A 17,102-nucleotide genomic window follows, 5' to 3' on the forward strand; every position below is an offset into this window, starting at 1 on the left:
GTATCCAATATACAATAAGCACTTAGCAAATACTTAATAATATCAACTTATATAATTCTTATAATAGCAAATATCTGATCCTTGTGATGATAAATATTATTTGTCAAAAGTTATAAAACTAGAGAAGGATTCTGGGAAGAAGGTTGGTAAATTTCAACTTCTCCAGATTTCCCCAACAAATAGAAAAAATTTTTGCCTTAGGACAAACATAAACTGGTGAAAAAATCAATATTTGGGGCAGAAAAGAGGTCCTCCTAGTACAACCAGAGAAGATCTGAAGAAAGTCTTGGGGCCTAGGATTAACCAGTGTGACGTGTAAACATTTCCCACCAGCTCCCTAGAAACAAGTGGGGACTCTGGGAGTGGCTGGAGTCTCAGCAGGAACCACAGAAACTTTCACCTCCTGGATTGTCTGTGGAAAACAGGTTTGAGTTCAGGAAAACTGAGTGAATTAGACTGATTAGGAACACCATGACCAACTGTGCTGCTGAGACTCGGTCTGGGTAGGAGGGAGCCAATGCAACTATAAGTGTAGATGTGGTGGGGCAAAGGATGAGGGAAGAAAACAAGGGAGGGATCCTTGAGTAGGGGGAGGTTAAGTAATAACAAGGCAAATTAAGACGCAAAATTAAAGCAAAGAGTTAACAGGGACAGGAAAAAATGTGTGTGTGTGTGTGTGTGTATGTGTGTGTGTGTGTAGGTGGGAGTGGGGTATGAATGTATGTATATATCTACAAATACATACATAAATATATCCTTTATTAACTGTATAAAGATGCCTGTGTGAAGGTGCTGGAGTAAATGAAAGGGGTAAAAAAGAATAAAGTAAAAAAGGTCCCAAAAAGAACAAAAGAACAATTTACAAGGAAGTAAAAAAAAAAGACAAGACTCGTGAATATAATTTCTAATATTTATACTTGCTTGAATTGGAAATTTGTTATTATTTTGAATCCTCCCTGATGTTCTTTCTGCTGGGCACATGACAATGTTCTCTTTTATTTTATTTTGTTTTGTATTCCTTTTTCTGTTTTTCTTATTAAAAAAAAAAACAGGAAAAAAGTTATAACACTAATACATGGCAGAGCTAAGATATAAAGCTAGATTTTCTGAGTCCAAGCCTAATGACTTTCCTACCACATCACATGCCTTGCTATTTGCATCAAAGATGGACCATTCCTCCTTACCACATTCTTCCAGTGGCATATTAAAACTTAAGGTGAGGTAGGGGAATATAGAAGAAGTGATTAGATAGGTGGGACTTTGCCAGAAATACAAATCTATAATAAATCTCATTGGAAATAATAGCTACAAAAAGAAAAATGAAGAAATTTGTTAAAGATTTTGTTAAAGGGGACTGAATTGAGAAAGCTGAATAAAATACAGAAAGCTTTCTATGTCAAAATGTTTTCCCCAAAGGGATTCACTGTTCACTTCCTTTTTAGAAAGGATTCTTTTCTGCTCTTAAGAGCATAATTTCATTTTGAATGAAAAACTATGAGGGTGAATTGCAACAGCCATTTGTACCCAGTCTGAATTGTTGTCTTTATAGGCATTCCATTTATTTTGTTTAAAATACAAAGTATTTGGTGGCATAGAAGAAATGCTGTCTGTTTCTGTGAAGGGGGATTGGAGGAGCTTCACCAATGAAATGCTAAAAGTTTTACATTTGCTTAGATAGGAAGGGGAAGAAATGATAAATTAAAATGAATCCAATGGAAATATGAAGGGGCATGAGAACACATATGAACAAGGTACACTTCTGCATGTTAGTATTTTGCTATTTAGGCTATGAAATACTAAGAAACATGAAGAAGAGAAAATAATAAAATCTTCAGCCCATACTTCTTCTAGAATGTCTGTCTTAACTGAGTTCCTATTTGTACCTTTTATAATCCATGCATTCATCCATCCATCCACAGGATTTCTATGGCCTAGACACTATTTCAGATCCTTGGTATAAATAGACAAGATAAAGCAGTTCCTGACCTCAAGGAGTTTATATTTTTATCTTGAGAGTATAGTTATTATTTCACTTTTAGCATTAATGATATCAGATAGGCACAAGTTGAATCCTTGTTATCCATGTGACTACTTCCATATATAGGGTGGCTTTCCCATTTGCCCCTCTAGGGTTATCATTGAATAGGCAAATAGTGCATGAATTGTGTCACAAATAAAAGGATCTTTGAAGTTGATAAGAATTTGCTTTTAAAGATTCAATCAACAATATTCATCTTTTCATGTACACACACCTTGTCTAACCAAAGAGGCTGTCATTTCTGGAGGGTTTGATCCTTAAAGACTAGCATCTCATATGTCCTATGTACCATAGAACATAAAAAAGTGTTCAATAAGCTTTGGTTGATGGATTAATTTAGGAGTTCTCCCAAGCAGGAGAAACTGCCTCATGTGAACTTTGTTTTTTACAAAATCTGAAATTCACATTTAATTTCTTTTAGAAAACTCATTAGGCAGCTAGATAGTGTGATGAATAAGATTTCTGGGCCTGGAGTCACAAAGATATCTTTCTGAGTTCAAATCTGGCCTCAGATACTTACTAGCTATATGACCCTGTGCAAGGCATTTAACCCTTTTACCTCAATTCTCATCTATAAAATTAGCTGGAGGAGGAAATGGCAAACAGCTCCAGTATCTTTGCCAAGAAAATCACAAATGGAATCATGAATAGTTGGAAACAACTGAAAACAATTGAACAACAAGAAGAAAACTCATCAACAGCAACAACTTACATTTTTGTAGTCTTTAAACCTTTACAGATTACTTTCTTCACAAAAACCTTGTGGAAGATATAATATAAATGGGATTATCTTCAGAGACTGGAATAGAAGAGGTAATAAATGCTAATTGATAAGTGCCCATTTTACAGATAAAGAAACTGAGATTCAGAGAGGTTTAGTGAGAGGCAGTAGAAAGAGCAATAAACACATGACTGTAAATTTTAGACCTTGGACAGATAATTCAACTGTGAGCTTATTTTCTTTTTTTCAAAATGAAAACATAACTTGCAATGACTACCTCACAGAGTTGTTATGAGGCAAACACTGAAAATCTTTAATAAGCACAATAAAAAAATGTTATTACCATGATAGGACTTTCCAGAGTCCCATAGCTAGTAAGCATCAGAGCCAAAATTTGAACCCAGTTTTTTTTAAACTTCAAATTCAGTGTTCTTTCTACTATCTCATCCTTGTATTAAATAGAAAGGAGCTGAATAGTTTGGGAGAAAAATATCCCTACAAAATTGATTCTGCTGAGCATTTACCTTCCTTAGAAGAGAGGTAGTTTGGACAGCTACTCTTTATACCATTGTCTGTGACTCCCCAAGGAAGTGAGAAGACTTGCTCAGGAAGAAATTTCCAATAAGCTGACCACATCTTTCCTTTGGCTTGTAAACTCATTGTAGCAGAAAGGTTTATGAACCAGCCAGAATTGGGGATTTCTTTTCCTGAAAGTTAGCTTACTTAGGCTACTATGTCACCACAGGGAGAAATAAGCCAAGAGCTATTACAAAGCTTTTGCATGTACAAAATTAATGCAACTAGGATAAGATGGAACAACTTAAATTGTGAAGAATCTTCATTAAATATGTCTGATAACTCTATAATATACAAGACATATAATTGAAAAAAACATAAGACTCAATGGATAAATGTTTAAAAGATAGGAAAAAACAATTTTCGAAAAGAAAAAATTGAAAATATTAAAAATCTATACATCAAATAAACTATTAATCGAATAAAAGATCATTTCAAGTCACCAATAATAAGAGGAATGCAAATGAAAACACAACTTATGCTTCATCTCACAATGTTGGAAGGACTTTGGTAAGATGCTTTTGATGGCACTGTCCATCATTGGTCCAATATTCTGAAAACATTTTAATATTATATTTACAAAATGTCAAAAAATATGCACATTCTTTGACCTAGAAATTCCACTGCAACACTTTTTTTCAGAGATGAAAAAAGAGAAAATTCTATATAGACCAAATATTTACAACCACAAGTTGTTTTTGTGTATGTTTGTGTGTGTGTGAGATAGTAAAAAACTGGAAACAATCTGCATGCTCATGTATGTAGACTAAGGAATGATTAACAAATTGAGGCATATTAATGTAATAGAATAATATTGAATTATATGAAATCATACAAGAAATTTAGAGAAACATAGGAAGATATATGAATTGATACATAGCACAACAAAAAGAAATTATGCAAGCAGTACAATTAAAAAAATAGGTAAATAAATGTTAATGCTATATATAATACATGTATAATGACCAAATATGACCCTAAGAAGAGACAGGAAAATATACCTCCTCTTTTAATGGAGAGTTTGAGGACTTATGAATATGGAATATTATATATGCTGCCAAATATAGTCTATGTATTGATTTTTTCTGTACTATTATTTTAAGGAAGACTTGCTTAATAAGGAGGGGAGAAGGTATTTTTGGATATGTACATAATGTAAAAATGAAAGGTATCAACAAAACAATTTTTTCTCTTTGTGTCTAATGGTAGCCATGGAGGAGTGAGGCATGAGAAAAAAAGAAATTTATATAAGTTTGTTGTACATTTGAAAGGAATAGCTATTTGTACATAATAGATTTATAGTTTAATATTAATTTAAAAATTTTACTATTATGGAAATGCTTGTTTATTCCGTAAATTAAAAAAAAATAAGGTACGGAATTCTTATTGTTTTTTCTCCCTCAATTTTCTTTTAGCTCATTTCCTTCCCTCTCCCCCCAGAATTATCTTATTTGACTTAAATTATCCCAGTGATTATCCTTAAGTCTGGGTCACTTTCCTCAGTTACTGGAAAAATTCTGCATTTAAATTCAGCCAGTTAGTCTTACCCAATGTCCCATGAGCTTTCCTAAAATAATAAGGATATTTTTGCATATACACTTCAGTAAGGCTGCTTCTCTGAAAGTACAGCCTTATCAAATATTTGGCTTATGAAAATAACTAGAGATATAAAATATCTGGGGAATTTTAAACAATGGGAAGTAGAGAAGAGGGATTTTATTTTTTAAATTTTCAGGAGAGAATAGGAACTTGAGAGGAAAGCTGAAGTAGATATATGCAAAGTTTATTTTTAAAGCACTTATTGCAGATCTAAAGTAATTGCTAGCTTAACTTAGTTTGCTCACAAAATTATTGCATTTGTTATATTAAATCAGAAGTATAGTTTAGTCAGTCATTAAAACTTTACTAATTGAATTGAATTGTAGCACATTTTTAAACTTGTATTACAAATTGTGTTCAAAACTGTAGAACTTGAAGGAATCTCAAGTCCATTTATTTTTCTATAGTGTTGAGGGCTTTGTTTATTCTCAAATTTCACCCTGCTTATCAATAACTGGCAAAACTAAGAAAGTTATTAGATTTCCTGGATTCAGTGCCAGGCACAATGCTGGGCAAATACTGAAATTGCTCATTTAAAAATATGAGACTGTGAGAAATGATGAGAGAAAAAAACCCTGCGAACTCGCTGAATACAACTTGAAGCTTTGTTTGATGAGATATTAAGTGTCTGCTTTTTCTAATGTTTAATTTTTAAAAACATTTTCATAGACTTGTTTATTTCTTTATTTCTTGATTTGGTGCTGATATTTCACATCTATACTTAGTTTTTTTGTTTAGATGCTGTGATGGATATAAATCTCACCTGCTCAAATCACAACCTGTTTATCCCTTAACTAGAATAACTCTTACTTATGTTCTTCACAGGAGGTCCAACTATCAGGGTAGAAGCCTTTTTTTTAGTGCTCTTGACATTGAAGGAGTAGAATAAAGGTGGTAGAGCTATAAGAAGTAATACAGCCTAGATCCACATAAAACCTTTTCCACAGAAATGTTGAAAATGAGCACCAGACTGTGCAAAAATGTTTGCGACAATCCTTTTTGTAGTGGAAAAGAAATTGAGTAGATGCTTATTGATTGGAGGATGGCTAAATAAGTTATGGTATATGAATGTTATGGAATATTATTGTTCTATAAGAAATGATGAACAGGCTAATTTCAGAAAAGCCTGGAAAGACTTAAATGAACTGATGTTACATGAAGTGAACAGAACCAAGAGAACATTGTACACAGTAACAACATGTGATGATCAATTATGATGGATTTGGCTCTTCTCAATAATGAGGTGATTCTAGGCAATTCCATTAGAGTTCTGATAAAACAAGCCATCCACATCCAGAGAGAAAACTATGAAGACTGAGTAGGAATCAAAGCATAGTATTTTCATCTTTTTATTGTTGTTTGCTTGGGTTTTTTCTCATGAGTTTTTTAACTTTAGATCTGATTTTTCTTGCACAGTATGACAAATATGAAAATATGTTTAGAAGAATTGCACAGGTTTAGAATAGCAATGAAATTGGATGGCTAGCTGTCTATGGAAGGGGGGAGGGAGAATAATTTGGAGCACAAGGTTTTGCAAAGATAAATGTTTAAAACTATCTTTATATATATTTGGAAAAATAAAAGGCTATTTTTTAAAAAAAGAAATGCACCAACTAAAATCTTGGGAAAGCTAAGAAAAAGTCATAGTGAGTAATTTTTCAAGCCCAGAATAGCTTACAGAAAGAAGTAGAGAGATCTGCAGATACTGGGGACAGAGTCTGGTCAGGAATGTAGCAAAGCAAGACCAGCACAGGAAGAAACACAGAATAAAAAAAATCAGGGTATTCCTGAACTAGCATAAGGTATAGAAATAGGTATCATCTGGTAGCTCTTTTCCCAGCTATCCACTTCCAGGTCACAGATTCACAGCAATATGGAGCAATTCTTAGCCTGGGCCTTTGCTATGTCAAGTTCTAGAAGCAAATCTTATCTATGTGATCCTAGCAGCAGTGACAATGCAATTCTAGTGCCCCAGTGGGGAAACCTGCACTGGAATAACTAGGGCAGGAGTTCCAGACCAAAAGGGATGCTTGAATCACTCTGAATATTTAGAGCCTCCCAGTGGGCTAATAGTAGCTGAATCCAGCAGTACTCTATTGAAACTCTCAAAGAGGGACAAACCAACAGACCCAAACATGGGTCAGGAATTCGTGGAGTTCAGGCCCAGAGGGGAGTGAACAAACTGTGCTTTTACCATTTTGTGAACACTGAACTCTTGTAGGCTCTCAAACTGAGTTATAAAAACACCAGAAGGTTGTTAGAGGACAGATACATAGATCAGACATCTTCCCTGCCCTAAGAACTATACATATCTCAGTACCAACAAAATGTCTAAAGTCAAGGTGTAGGCTGGTAAGTATGAGTAAATAAAAACAGAATCCCACCATAAAGAGTAATTATGGTGACAGGGAGGTTTAAGACACAAATACAGAAAAGAATGATATGAAAACATTTATAAGGAAAGCTGTAAAGAAAATAATATAGACACAAATTCAACAAGAATTTTTAGGAAAGTTAAAGCAAGAGTTTTAAAAAGAGCTAAAAGATTATCTTAAAAATCAAATGACTAGACAAGTCACTTAACCCCCATTGCCTCAATCAAAAATCAAATCAAATGAAAGTAATAGAGGAAAAAATGGCAAAAAAGAAATGGAAACCAGGGAAGAAAGATATGAAAATAGAATCAAAAGCTTAGAACAAACAGTACAAAACCTTACCAAAGAAAATAACATTATGAAAACTAGAACTGACCAAACAGAAGCTAATGACTCCATGAGAAATTAAAAAAAGAATAAAACAACGTCAAAATACTGAAAAAAATAGAAGAAAATTGTAAAGAGTGTCAAAGGAAAAACAACTGACTTGGAAAACAGATTGAGGAGAAATAATTTAAGATCAGTGGGCTATCTGAAAACCATGAATAAAAAAAGAGCCTAGATATCATATTTCAAAAAAACACAAAAATTACTGCCGAGACATCTTAGAAACAGAGGACAGAGAAATTGAAAGAATTTACTAATCATCTTCTGAAAGAAAAGCCAAAGTAAAAACTCCCAGGAATATTAATAATCAAGATCCAGAAATCCCAGGTAAGGAACATTGCTTGAATAGGAACAGAGGCTATGAATAGTCCATCTGTTATTCCTCATTCTTACTATAGTACTTGCTCAGTTTTTTTTCTGATCCCATATCTCTCCAGTGATATCCTTCACCCTACTTTTCTTTGCAATTTAGTTGCTGAAGAAAAGAGGTATTGGAAACAGGCAAAAAAAAAAAAAAAAAAAAACCAACCAAAACAAGTCAGAGATGGTAATATAATGCCCTTGCCACTATTATTGAGGAATATTTGTTCAGGAATGCAACCTGGAACACTGCCAAGCACAAGATTTCTGCATCCATAGCATTTAAAATTTCAGTCATATCAAATCCTAAGTGTCTTCTTGTCTGGTATGAATCTCAAATATGTATAGAAGCATAAACAGCATGGCAATAAAATTCTTCCATCTCTTAATAAAGTCTTTTCTTTCTTCTATATTTGTAAGTTGAAATGGATTTCTTTAAAATATTTGATTTTATCTGACAAAAATGATATTATCTGATTTAGATTCCATGATTATATAGTCAATACAAACTTACTTATTGCATATGTAGCAAGGTTAAATTGGCCTCATGTGGAACATAGCCAGAGATACTATTTCTAGTTCATGTTGACTATGTGTGAAGTTTGGAGTCTTTCCAAGTCATGCATGACTCAGGAGTATAGGGTTTTCACTTTGAGATTACTGAATTGTCTGTAGATCAGGAAGAGGTAATGTAAAAAGAGTAATGAAAAGATCCTTCACTTCCTTCTTTTCTCTGTACAAATCAACTTGGGATTATTTTGAGCTACTTCCTGAGAGAGAAATCAAAGGATGGTTTGCCCTTATTTATTACCTCCAGCCTCTGTATATCCATGAACATAGGTGCATTAAAAACCCATGTCCTGCCTGGGTAAGTCTGAGCTTGGGTTGTTCCTTGATTTGGGGAAGATCTTTTAAGACAATCTGTAACACTGACCTGTAACTCCTATATACTTTTGGGGTTGAATGCACCCAAACTCTGACAAAGTATAATAAAAGGGAGCCTTCCCTCTCTCATTAGAGAGCAGGCCTGGGAACTGAAGAACATAAAGTATCTCAGACTCTGTGAGTCCCATAGAAGCTCTACAAGGTTTGACACAGTTTGTACTTGCCAAATTGAGGGCAGGTGGGTGTGATAAACTCCAGGTAACAATTTATATTTATATAATTTTTTTTTGTTAGTAACTCATTTTAGCTCATTTTTATTCTTGAATATCTTCCCTTCCTCCTCCTCTATCCTGTGAGTCATTCTTTATTAAAAAATATTAAAGAAAACAAGAAAAATGTACAACAGAATCACAGTATGTAAAATATATTTTAATGGTATAGGAATTAATTCTATATCCACAGTCGTTTACAAGGAAGTGTATTTTCTGATCTCTTCTCGAGGAGGACCAGTTGTGGTCATTATAATGATATAATTATACCACATATATAAGTATGCTTCAATTATCATTATAATAGTACAACATTCAGTTTATATTAATATATTTTTTAAAAAGTCTCTCCATCATTTTAAAGTTTCTACATTCTTAACAAATTAATAATTCAAGTATTTTCCTTCTCACTGCCCTCTTTCAAAAAAAATCTTAAAATAAAAAAAAAAAACTATTCACTTCAACTGTTTCTTATTTCTATATGTACCTCTAAAGAATATAAATCTGTTCAAATGATTCTCCAGAATAATGACGACAAGAGATGATTTTAAAGGGAACAATTTAATAGGGACCTCAACCAGGAATTTCTTATACTCCTTGTATTCCTTAAATATACTCAGTATTTAAAGTAGAACTAGTGTATAGCCTATTGATAGGAAGCAGCCAAAGGAAATAACCTCTTTTTATGATATCACCTACCTATGCATCTCAGGAACTACAAAGATTTTGGCCAAGGAACACTTAAAAATATAGTAGGACTGAATATGATACAAAGGTGAAGAGGTAAATAATCACTGAAGTTCAGAGTAGTCATTAAAAAAGCAACTGGAAAACTGGTCTTAAGGCATATTCACTTTGCTGCCCTAGATAACAGGACTAATAAAGGAACAGAGACACAGAAATGGCTTTGGGAGTTCTTTGACTATGATCAACACATCGTGAAACAGTGGACAAAGCAATAGATTTGGATTATGTGATTTATTCCCTACATACAGTGCAGACAGGGAGGTGGACCTGACATCAAGTTAGAATCCTGCTTGTTACTTACTAGCTGTGTGACCCTGGGCAAGTAACTTAACTTCTCAAAGACTGTTTCCTCATCAATAAAGTAAGGTTACTTCTTTTAATTCTTACTTCAAAGAGTTTTCAGACTTCAAATGATAGAATGTATTCTCAATTTCTTTGCAGATTTTGGTGAGTTTGGATTTTTGAATATTGATCATACCTAGTCACATGAGCAGGGCCTTATGTGCAAGGCTATTAAAAAACAGCATTTTGAAGACTTTGGCAAAAGCAGTGTAGTGCAGTGAATAAAGAGATGGACTCCCAAATGGGAAAACCTGGGTTCAAGTCCCATCTCTGACATGATGAATGTGTGACCCTTGGCAATTCATCCAAGCTCTCAGGGTTCTAGGCAACTGTCTAAGACTATATGTTGCATAGAAGTTAGCAATTTGAATTGGCTGAAGGAATGATAATCCTTTATCATTGTTTCACAGGACCAGTCTTTCTCCCAATCTCAAAGCTATGAAATCAGGCTGATGTGGCAACTTTAACTAGTCTACCTTGTATCCAACTGTCAGGAATCATGTAGGATTTTAATTGAGTCCAATCCTGTTCCCATTGTCACACATATAACTAAAGGCATTCTCAACTCTTTCTGTTTCATTTTGCAGTTGCTAAGTAGATATAATGTTCATGAGATTTTGTTCTAGACTAGGAGCCACCCTAACTCCTCTCTAGCTCCCTAGATCCCACCACTATTCTCTTACCTATAAAAAGCCTACTTTGCTCATAGCCAAATGCTAAATTTTTAAAAATTTTGTCTGTGAACCTTTTCATATCAATAATGGGCACCTTTTGATTATGATAATGGCTGTTGTGAATTCTTCACATTCTGAACTGCTGTCCCACAATCTGGTATTTCCTTCAAGCCTAAAGCTACAGAAGCAGAAACAAACAGGGCATAATGCAGAAATGATCTTACTCAATTACTGTTCTTGGTAATAGTACTGGGGACAGGTAAAGATGAATTAGGTTTTTAATTTTGTATTGTTGTTGTTTAGTCATTTTAGTCATGTTTAACTGACATGATTCCATTTGGGGTTTTATTGGTAAAGATACTGAGCTAGTGTGCCATTTCCAACTCTAGTTCATTTTATAGATGAGGAAACAGAGGCAAACAGGAATAAGTGACCTGTCTCAGGTTACACAAGCCAATTTGGACTCAGGAAGATACTATTTGGCTACCTCTGATAAGATCTGAACTTTGATAAAATCACTAGGCCAGCTGTTTGTAGCCTCAGAGAGGGAGGCTATGACTAAAGTCTTAGTAAAAGGTAATGTAAGTCTGAGACAGGGTAGTGATCAGGCAAGTAGAGACATAGGACTGAATATATTATATTGTGGAGGACGCAATGATAAGAATTGGCAAATCATTAAACATGTGGGGTAAAGAAAAATGAAGTATTAATGATAATTCTGAGAAACCCTCGCTGAATAGAAAGGATGGTGATGACTTAAAGAGAAACAGGGAAATTTTAAAAGAAGGAGAATTTGATGAAGAAAAGAATGACTAAAATTTTAGATGTGATGAGTTTGGGATGCTATAGAACACTCATTTGCAGTACAGAATAGGCAGTGAGAGATGTATGACCAGTATTCAGGAGAAAATTTAAGATCATACACCAATTACACAATATATAACAAAACACATAACGTAGCTTTATATATAAAATATAATTCCATACATAAGTATAAACATACATTATATATAATTAGTATAAATATGTATTTGTATATAACATAAATGTGGTATCTTTAAATATATTTTATGATGTATAAGAAATATCTATATGTAATTATACATATAGAGAATAAGAAAAGAAAAAAGTGAAGGAAGAAAGGAGAGGAGAGAGAGAGAGAAAAAAGAGACAGAGACATACAGATTCAGGTTTTTTGATTTTTACTCCAGATCATTTAAAATTATACAACACTGTACACAAATGCAGATTTTCAAAATAATAGATATATTTAAAGAAGAGTACCCAGCATGTTTTCAAAAGTTGAAGAAGCCCACCATCTTTCCCTTGATACTTAGAGAGAAGGTATGTTAGTCATTGTTCTAGGGAAGGCATTAGGAATGGAGAGAATTGAAAAGTGACACATCTCCCTGGAAAGCCCAAAGCATCTTCCTGACTAACATTTATTTCTAACTTACAGGAGACACTGTGGCATAGAGTGTCTGCTCAAAGAGGGAAGAAATTGGTTTTTAATTGATCCATTTTTCCCCAAGCAAGGTTTGTATTGAGTGACGAGAAGGGAAAGAATGAGAAATGTAGCAACACTGCTAGGAGAGTAAATTGTTCATCTTCATGCTTTCCCCTTTCTGCCTAAGGAAGGTGTTGGAAGACATTCTTATAATAATCTCCAGTGTGATCTCAATGGAAAAACTTCAGATGTCAATATAGTTGTAATCTTTTATCAGCTGGATAAAATAAACAACACTGAGTTCTTACTCTGTACAGCAAACTCTGCAGGGTTGAGTAACAACAACAAATAGAAAAAAAAATTCCTTGCATTTTATAAGGAGCAGTGAGAAAATACATCTATATATGAGAATAATATCTTCCATAAGGTCTTTAAAATGAACACAGATCATTCTTTGGCTTCAAAACCCAATTATCATTTGCACTATATTGTTTTAAATTGTTTATGCTCATTGGTTGTTTTTTTATAGTTGCAAAGTACAATAATTATAATAAACAATAGTAATAAATGACAATAACAACTATAATTAAATAGAGCTCAAATGTTTACAAAAATGATGTCCAAATGTTATCTCACTTTATCTTCACAACAACTCTAGGAAATAGGTACTATCTCTACTTTATGGATGAGAAAACAGCAAATAAAAGTTAAATGAATTGTCTAGGGTGACAGAGGCAGTTAAGAGTCTAAGGTAATATTTGAACCTTGGTCTTCTTAACCCCAAGTCTGACATTCTACTCACTGTACAAGTTAGCTGCCTCTGATCTAGGCTGTCCACTGATACTTGAACAATATAGACTTTTAGTTCAAAACTCTAGAAAGGAAGGACTTACTACCTTATGGTTAAGCTCAGGGTACCTAGTGCTTTGTTACTTCCTATTGGTTTTGTTTTTAGGAAAATTGCATGAGATAGATCCAGAAATTCTTACTATATGTGAAGATAGTCACTTTTAAGAGAAAGAGTGGGGCAGATTACAAGAAATTTGCAGTAGAATTAAGCAGCCCATAGTACAATCATTAAAACATTTTATTTGTTCTTCTTACTGTCTTTATTAATGTCTAAAATCCAGACAAATTACTTTCAGCTTATAAAGGGATGTCTTTTGAAGCTTTTTGTTGAAGAAATACTTCTCATGGATGAAATCACATATGGCAATGTACAGCAATTGGAAACAGAAAAGCCAATTTCTGGTCTGGAAGGGAAATCCCAGGAGAACAGGGCATAAGGGTACAACCACAGTTGGAGTAATGAGATGGATGGTGAACTAAGAAAGCAAACTGAATTTTAGGTAGACAAGTGGAAGGAAAACAAAAAGAGAGTTGTATACTGCAAAATGAATGTTCCATAGCCATCTCAAACTTATCATATTTAAAATCTCTGCTATGACGTTATGGGCAAATCACTTTCCTATACTTCAGTGTTCTCATCAGTAATGTGAGGCTAATTAATATCTAAGGTCCCTTCCAGAGTTAATATTTTATAATTTTGTGATTCATTCTTACAGATTCAAGAAGGAACAAGAAGAGAGGCTTACCTGGAAGATTAGTATTATCCCTAAAATATTCTCATTTTCCCATCTGGTGACTGGTAAGTGATGCCACAAGAATTGCTGTCTGCCAACCAGTGGAACATAAATTCTAAGTCTTCAATAATCTCCCAGAAGACAAATGTTTAAAACTTTATTCACAAAACTTTTTTTATCCATGTTTATTTTAACTATCTAGAAAGGAAGACCCAGAGAACTTTGCTACCAGATTTTTCAAGCTTTCTCTGAAAATTTCCTTTCTTTTTTTTTTTTAAATAGCCTTTTATTTACAGGTTATATGCATGGGTAACTTTACAGCATTAACAATTGCCAAACCTCTTGTTCCAATTTTTCACCTCTTACCCCCCACCCCCTCCCCCAGATGGCAGGATAACCAGTAGATGTTAAATATATTAAAATATAAATTAGATACACAATAAGTATACATGACCAAACTGTTATTTTGCTGTACAAAAAGAATCAGACTCTGACATATTGTACAATTAGCTTGTGAAGGAAATCAAAAATGCAGGTGGGCATAAATATAGGGATTGGGAATTCAATGTAATGGTTTTTAGTCATCATCCAGAGTTCTTTCTCTGGGCGTAGCTGGTTCAGTTCATTACTGCTCCATTGGAACTGATTTGGTTGATCTCATTGCTGAGGATGGCCAGGTCCATCAGAACTGGTCATCATATAGTATTGTTGTTGAAGTATATAATGATCTCCTGGTCCTGCTCATTTCACTCAGCATCAGTTCGTGTAAGTCTCCCCAGGCCTTTCTGAAATCATCCTGTTGGTCATTTCTTACAGAACAATAATATTCCATAATATTCATATACCACAATTTATTCATCCATTCTCCAACTGATGGGCATCCACTCAGTTTCCAGTTTCTAGCCACTACAAAAGAGGGGTGCCACAAACATTCGTGCACATACAGGTCCCTTTCCCTTCTTTATAATCTCTTTGGGATATAAGCCCAGTAGAAAATTTCCTTTCTATATGATGATGGGCAATAAATATTATTTTGTCCCTATTTTACATCACCTACAAGACCTTATGGTTGGGGGAGGGATGCAAAGAAGGGAAAGGAACCACTTATTAAACACCTACTATGTGTCAGGCACTGTGCTAAACAGCAAAGAAAGAACTTAAGTATTTATGACCTTTGAAGAGGATTGGCAGGAGCTAGGAACAAGTGTGCCCCCAAACTCCCAGATTCTTGCCCAGTGCTTCTCTCAGAAAGTGTTATATTTTATCTTTATGTGTCAGGATTTATATAAAGAGGGGATAGTTCAACTCTAAATGTAATGAGTTGGAAGAACAACTCTCTGGTGGCTTTCTCTAGTGAGCACAGCATCAATAACATTGATTGCTAAAAATAACTAATAACACAGGGCTAGGGGTGGTTGGGGACTGTTCCAGCCTATTCTCCAAATGGTATGGAAAAAAAGCCTTTTGCCCCTATAAACAGATCTATGGCTAACAGGTGAGCTCCTGTAGGAATTGAGAGGGAAAGAAAAATTAAAGAGCCCAAAGGATCATAAATGGGAAAACAAGTCTTTCAAGAAAATAAAAGCATTTTTGAGTTTAAGGGCTGGTGAGAAATGGGTTCTATAAAGTAGAAGAGATAGGTGTTGATATTTATTCAGAAGGAAAAACAGGCTTAAATTAAGAAGCTCTGAATCATAGGGTAGAAGCCTGTAGGAGAGGGAAGGGTTAGTTTAGGTGACAATGATAGAAGGGGAAATCATGTACTAAATAAAGAAGAAAAGAAAGAATCTGGCATTTCATGTATACAGTAAGGTCAGAATCTGAATTTGCACGTCAATACAAGTGAGCTTTCAAAGATCCTTTGGATTTTGTAAAAATAAGCAGCATAATTACACATTGAACTCTGTAGTCCAAAATATACAGAAAATAGAAAAGTAACCACCTTTTAATTCTCATGTCCTTTTCCCCACCTTCTATCTCCTATTACTGTTAGTGTCTTACTTACTTACTTACTAGATACTTACTTACTTACTTACTTACTAGATACTTACAAAACTGACAGATGAACAAATAGATTATTTGCTTTCTTGTTGAGTACATTGTCTACAGAGGATTTATGGGGAAATATGAGAATTGCCCAGGGTAAGAAGACATTAAAGATTTGGGCTCTAAGAAGTGGAGGGAGAACATTCACAGATGAAATCAAATTTCTTTCATAATATCAAAAAGTTTAACTGTATTTATTTATCTTCTTATTGTAGGTATGAGATATTATGTGATTTAAAAAACCTCATAAACAATGGTATTTGGTTTTTGGCTTCACTTTGTCTTCTCAGAGCCTATAATTATGAAATAAGCAATTTATTCTGATAATTATTCATTCAACTCAACATTCAGTTGGTGCCTACCCTGTGAAGACATAAGATTGGCTCTGGGGGGAGATAAAAAGTTTTCATAAAATGGTCTTTGTCCTCATTGAGCTGACAGTCTGGCTTGGGTGGAAGAGGAGAGGACCTAGTTCTAAAGCTCTTGGTCTTCATCTTAATCCTCTCTCTCTCTGACAGCTCAATAAAGGGAAAAAATGGAAAACTAAGAGGGGGAAGTGGTATAGAAAGAACCAGAGTGAAATGCCAGACTGCAGTTAAGGGAGAATTATTTATCTGGCTAAAAATAAGTCCAAATTAGTAGAGAAGTAACATGTTTTAACATTAATGCTAGATATGTCAACTCTAATCATTGAGTTATTTAAGTATATAGTCCTTTAAATACACTTAGTTAAATTATTTTTCCTATTTCATGTGTGTATGTGTTTGGTATTGGGAAGTCATTTTGCATTCTGAGGGTAACTTAATCAGTGGGAATGAAATGCTGAATGTAAAAAGTTTTCTTGTTGTTTTATTACCCTCCTCATCCCATGCAGCTTGTTGACTTTCCTTTGCAAGAACTTTCAGGTGGAAACATAACATAGAGACTAGAAAAAACTATACAAGATCCCTTCTTTTCTTTTAAATTTATGCTTTTATTATGATGACAAATATTAAAAAACGCAAACATTTCACTATAGAATGAAGAACAGACTAAATTCACTGCTTATGAAAT

At 34.1% G+C, this 17,102-nt stretch overlaps 1 protein-coding gene across 8 annotated transcripts in view; it reads right to left on the reverse strand.

Annotated features, from left to right (window-relative positions):
* Positions 1-17,102, reverse strand: part of RBFOX3 (RNA binding fox-1 homolog 3) — a 942,623-nt gene that overhangs the window by 355,200 nt on the left and 570,321 nt on the right. For 4 of the 8 annotated variants that reach the window (XM_031968497.1, XM_031968491.1, XM_031968494.1 and 1 more), the window contains one exon: positions 2,751-2,837. The exons of the other annotated variants lie outside the window; for them this stretch is intronic. The gene's annotated coding sequence lies outside the window, so the exon portion shown is untranslated. The remainder of the gene's footprint in view (positions 1-2,750; positions 2,838-17,102) is intronic. 8 annotated transcript variants of the gene reach the window in all.

The sequence above is a fragment of the Sarcophilus harrisii genome, chromosome 4, assembly GCF_902635505.1.
Source record: "Sarcophilus harrisii chromosome 4, mSarHar1.11, whole genome shotgun sequence".
NCBI classification, from domain to species: domain Eukaryota; kingdom Metazoa; phylum Chordata; class Mammalia; order Dasyuromorphia; family Dasyuridae; genus Sarcophilus; species Sarcophilus harrisii.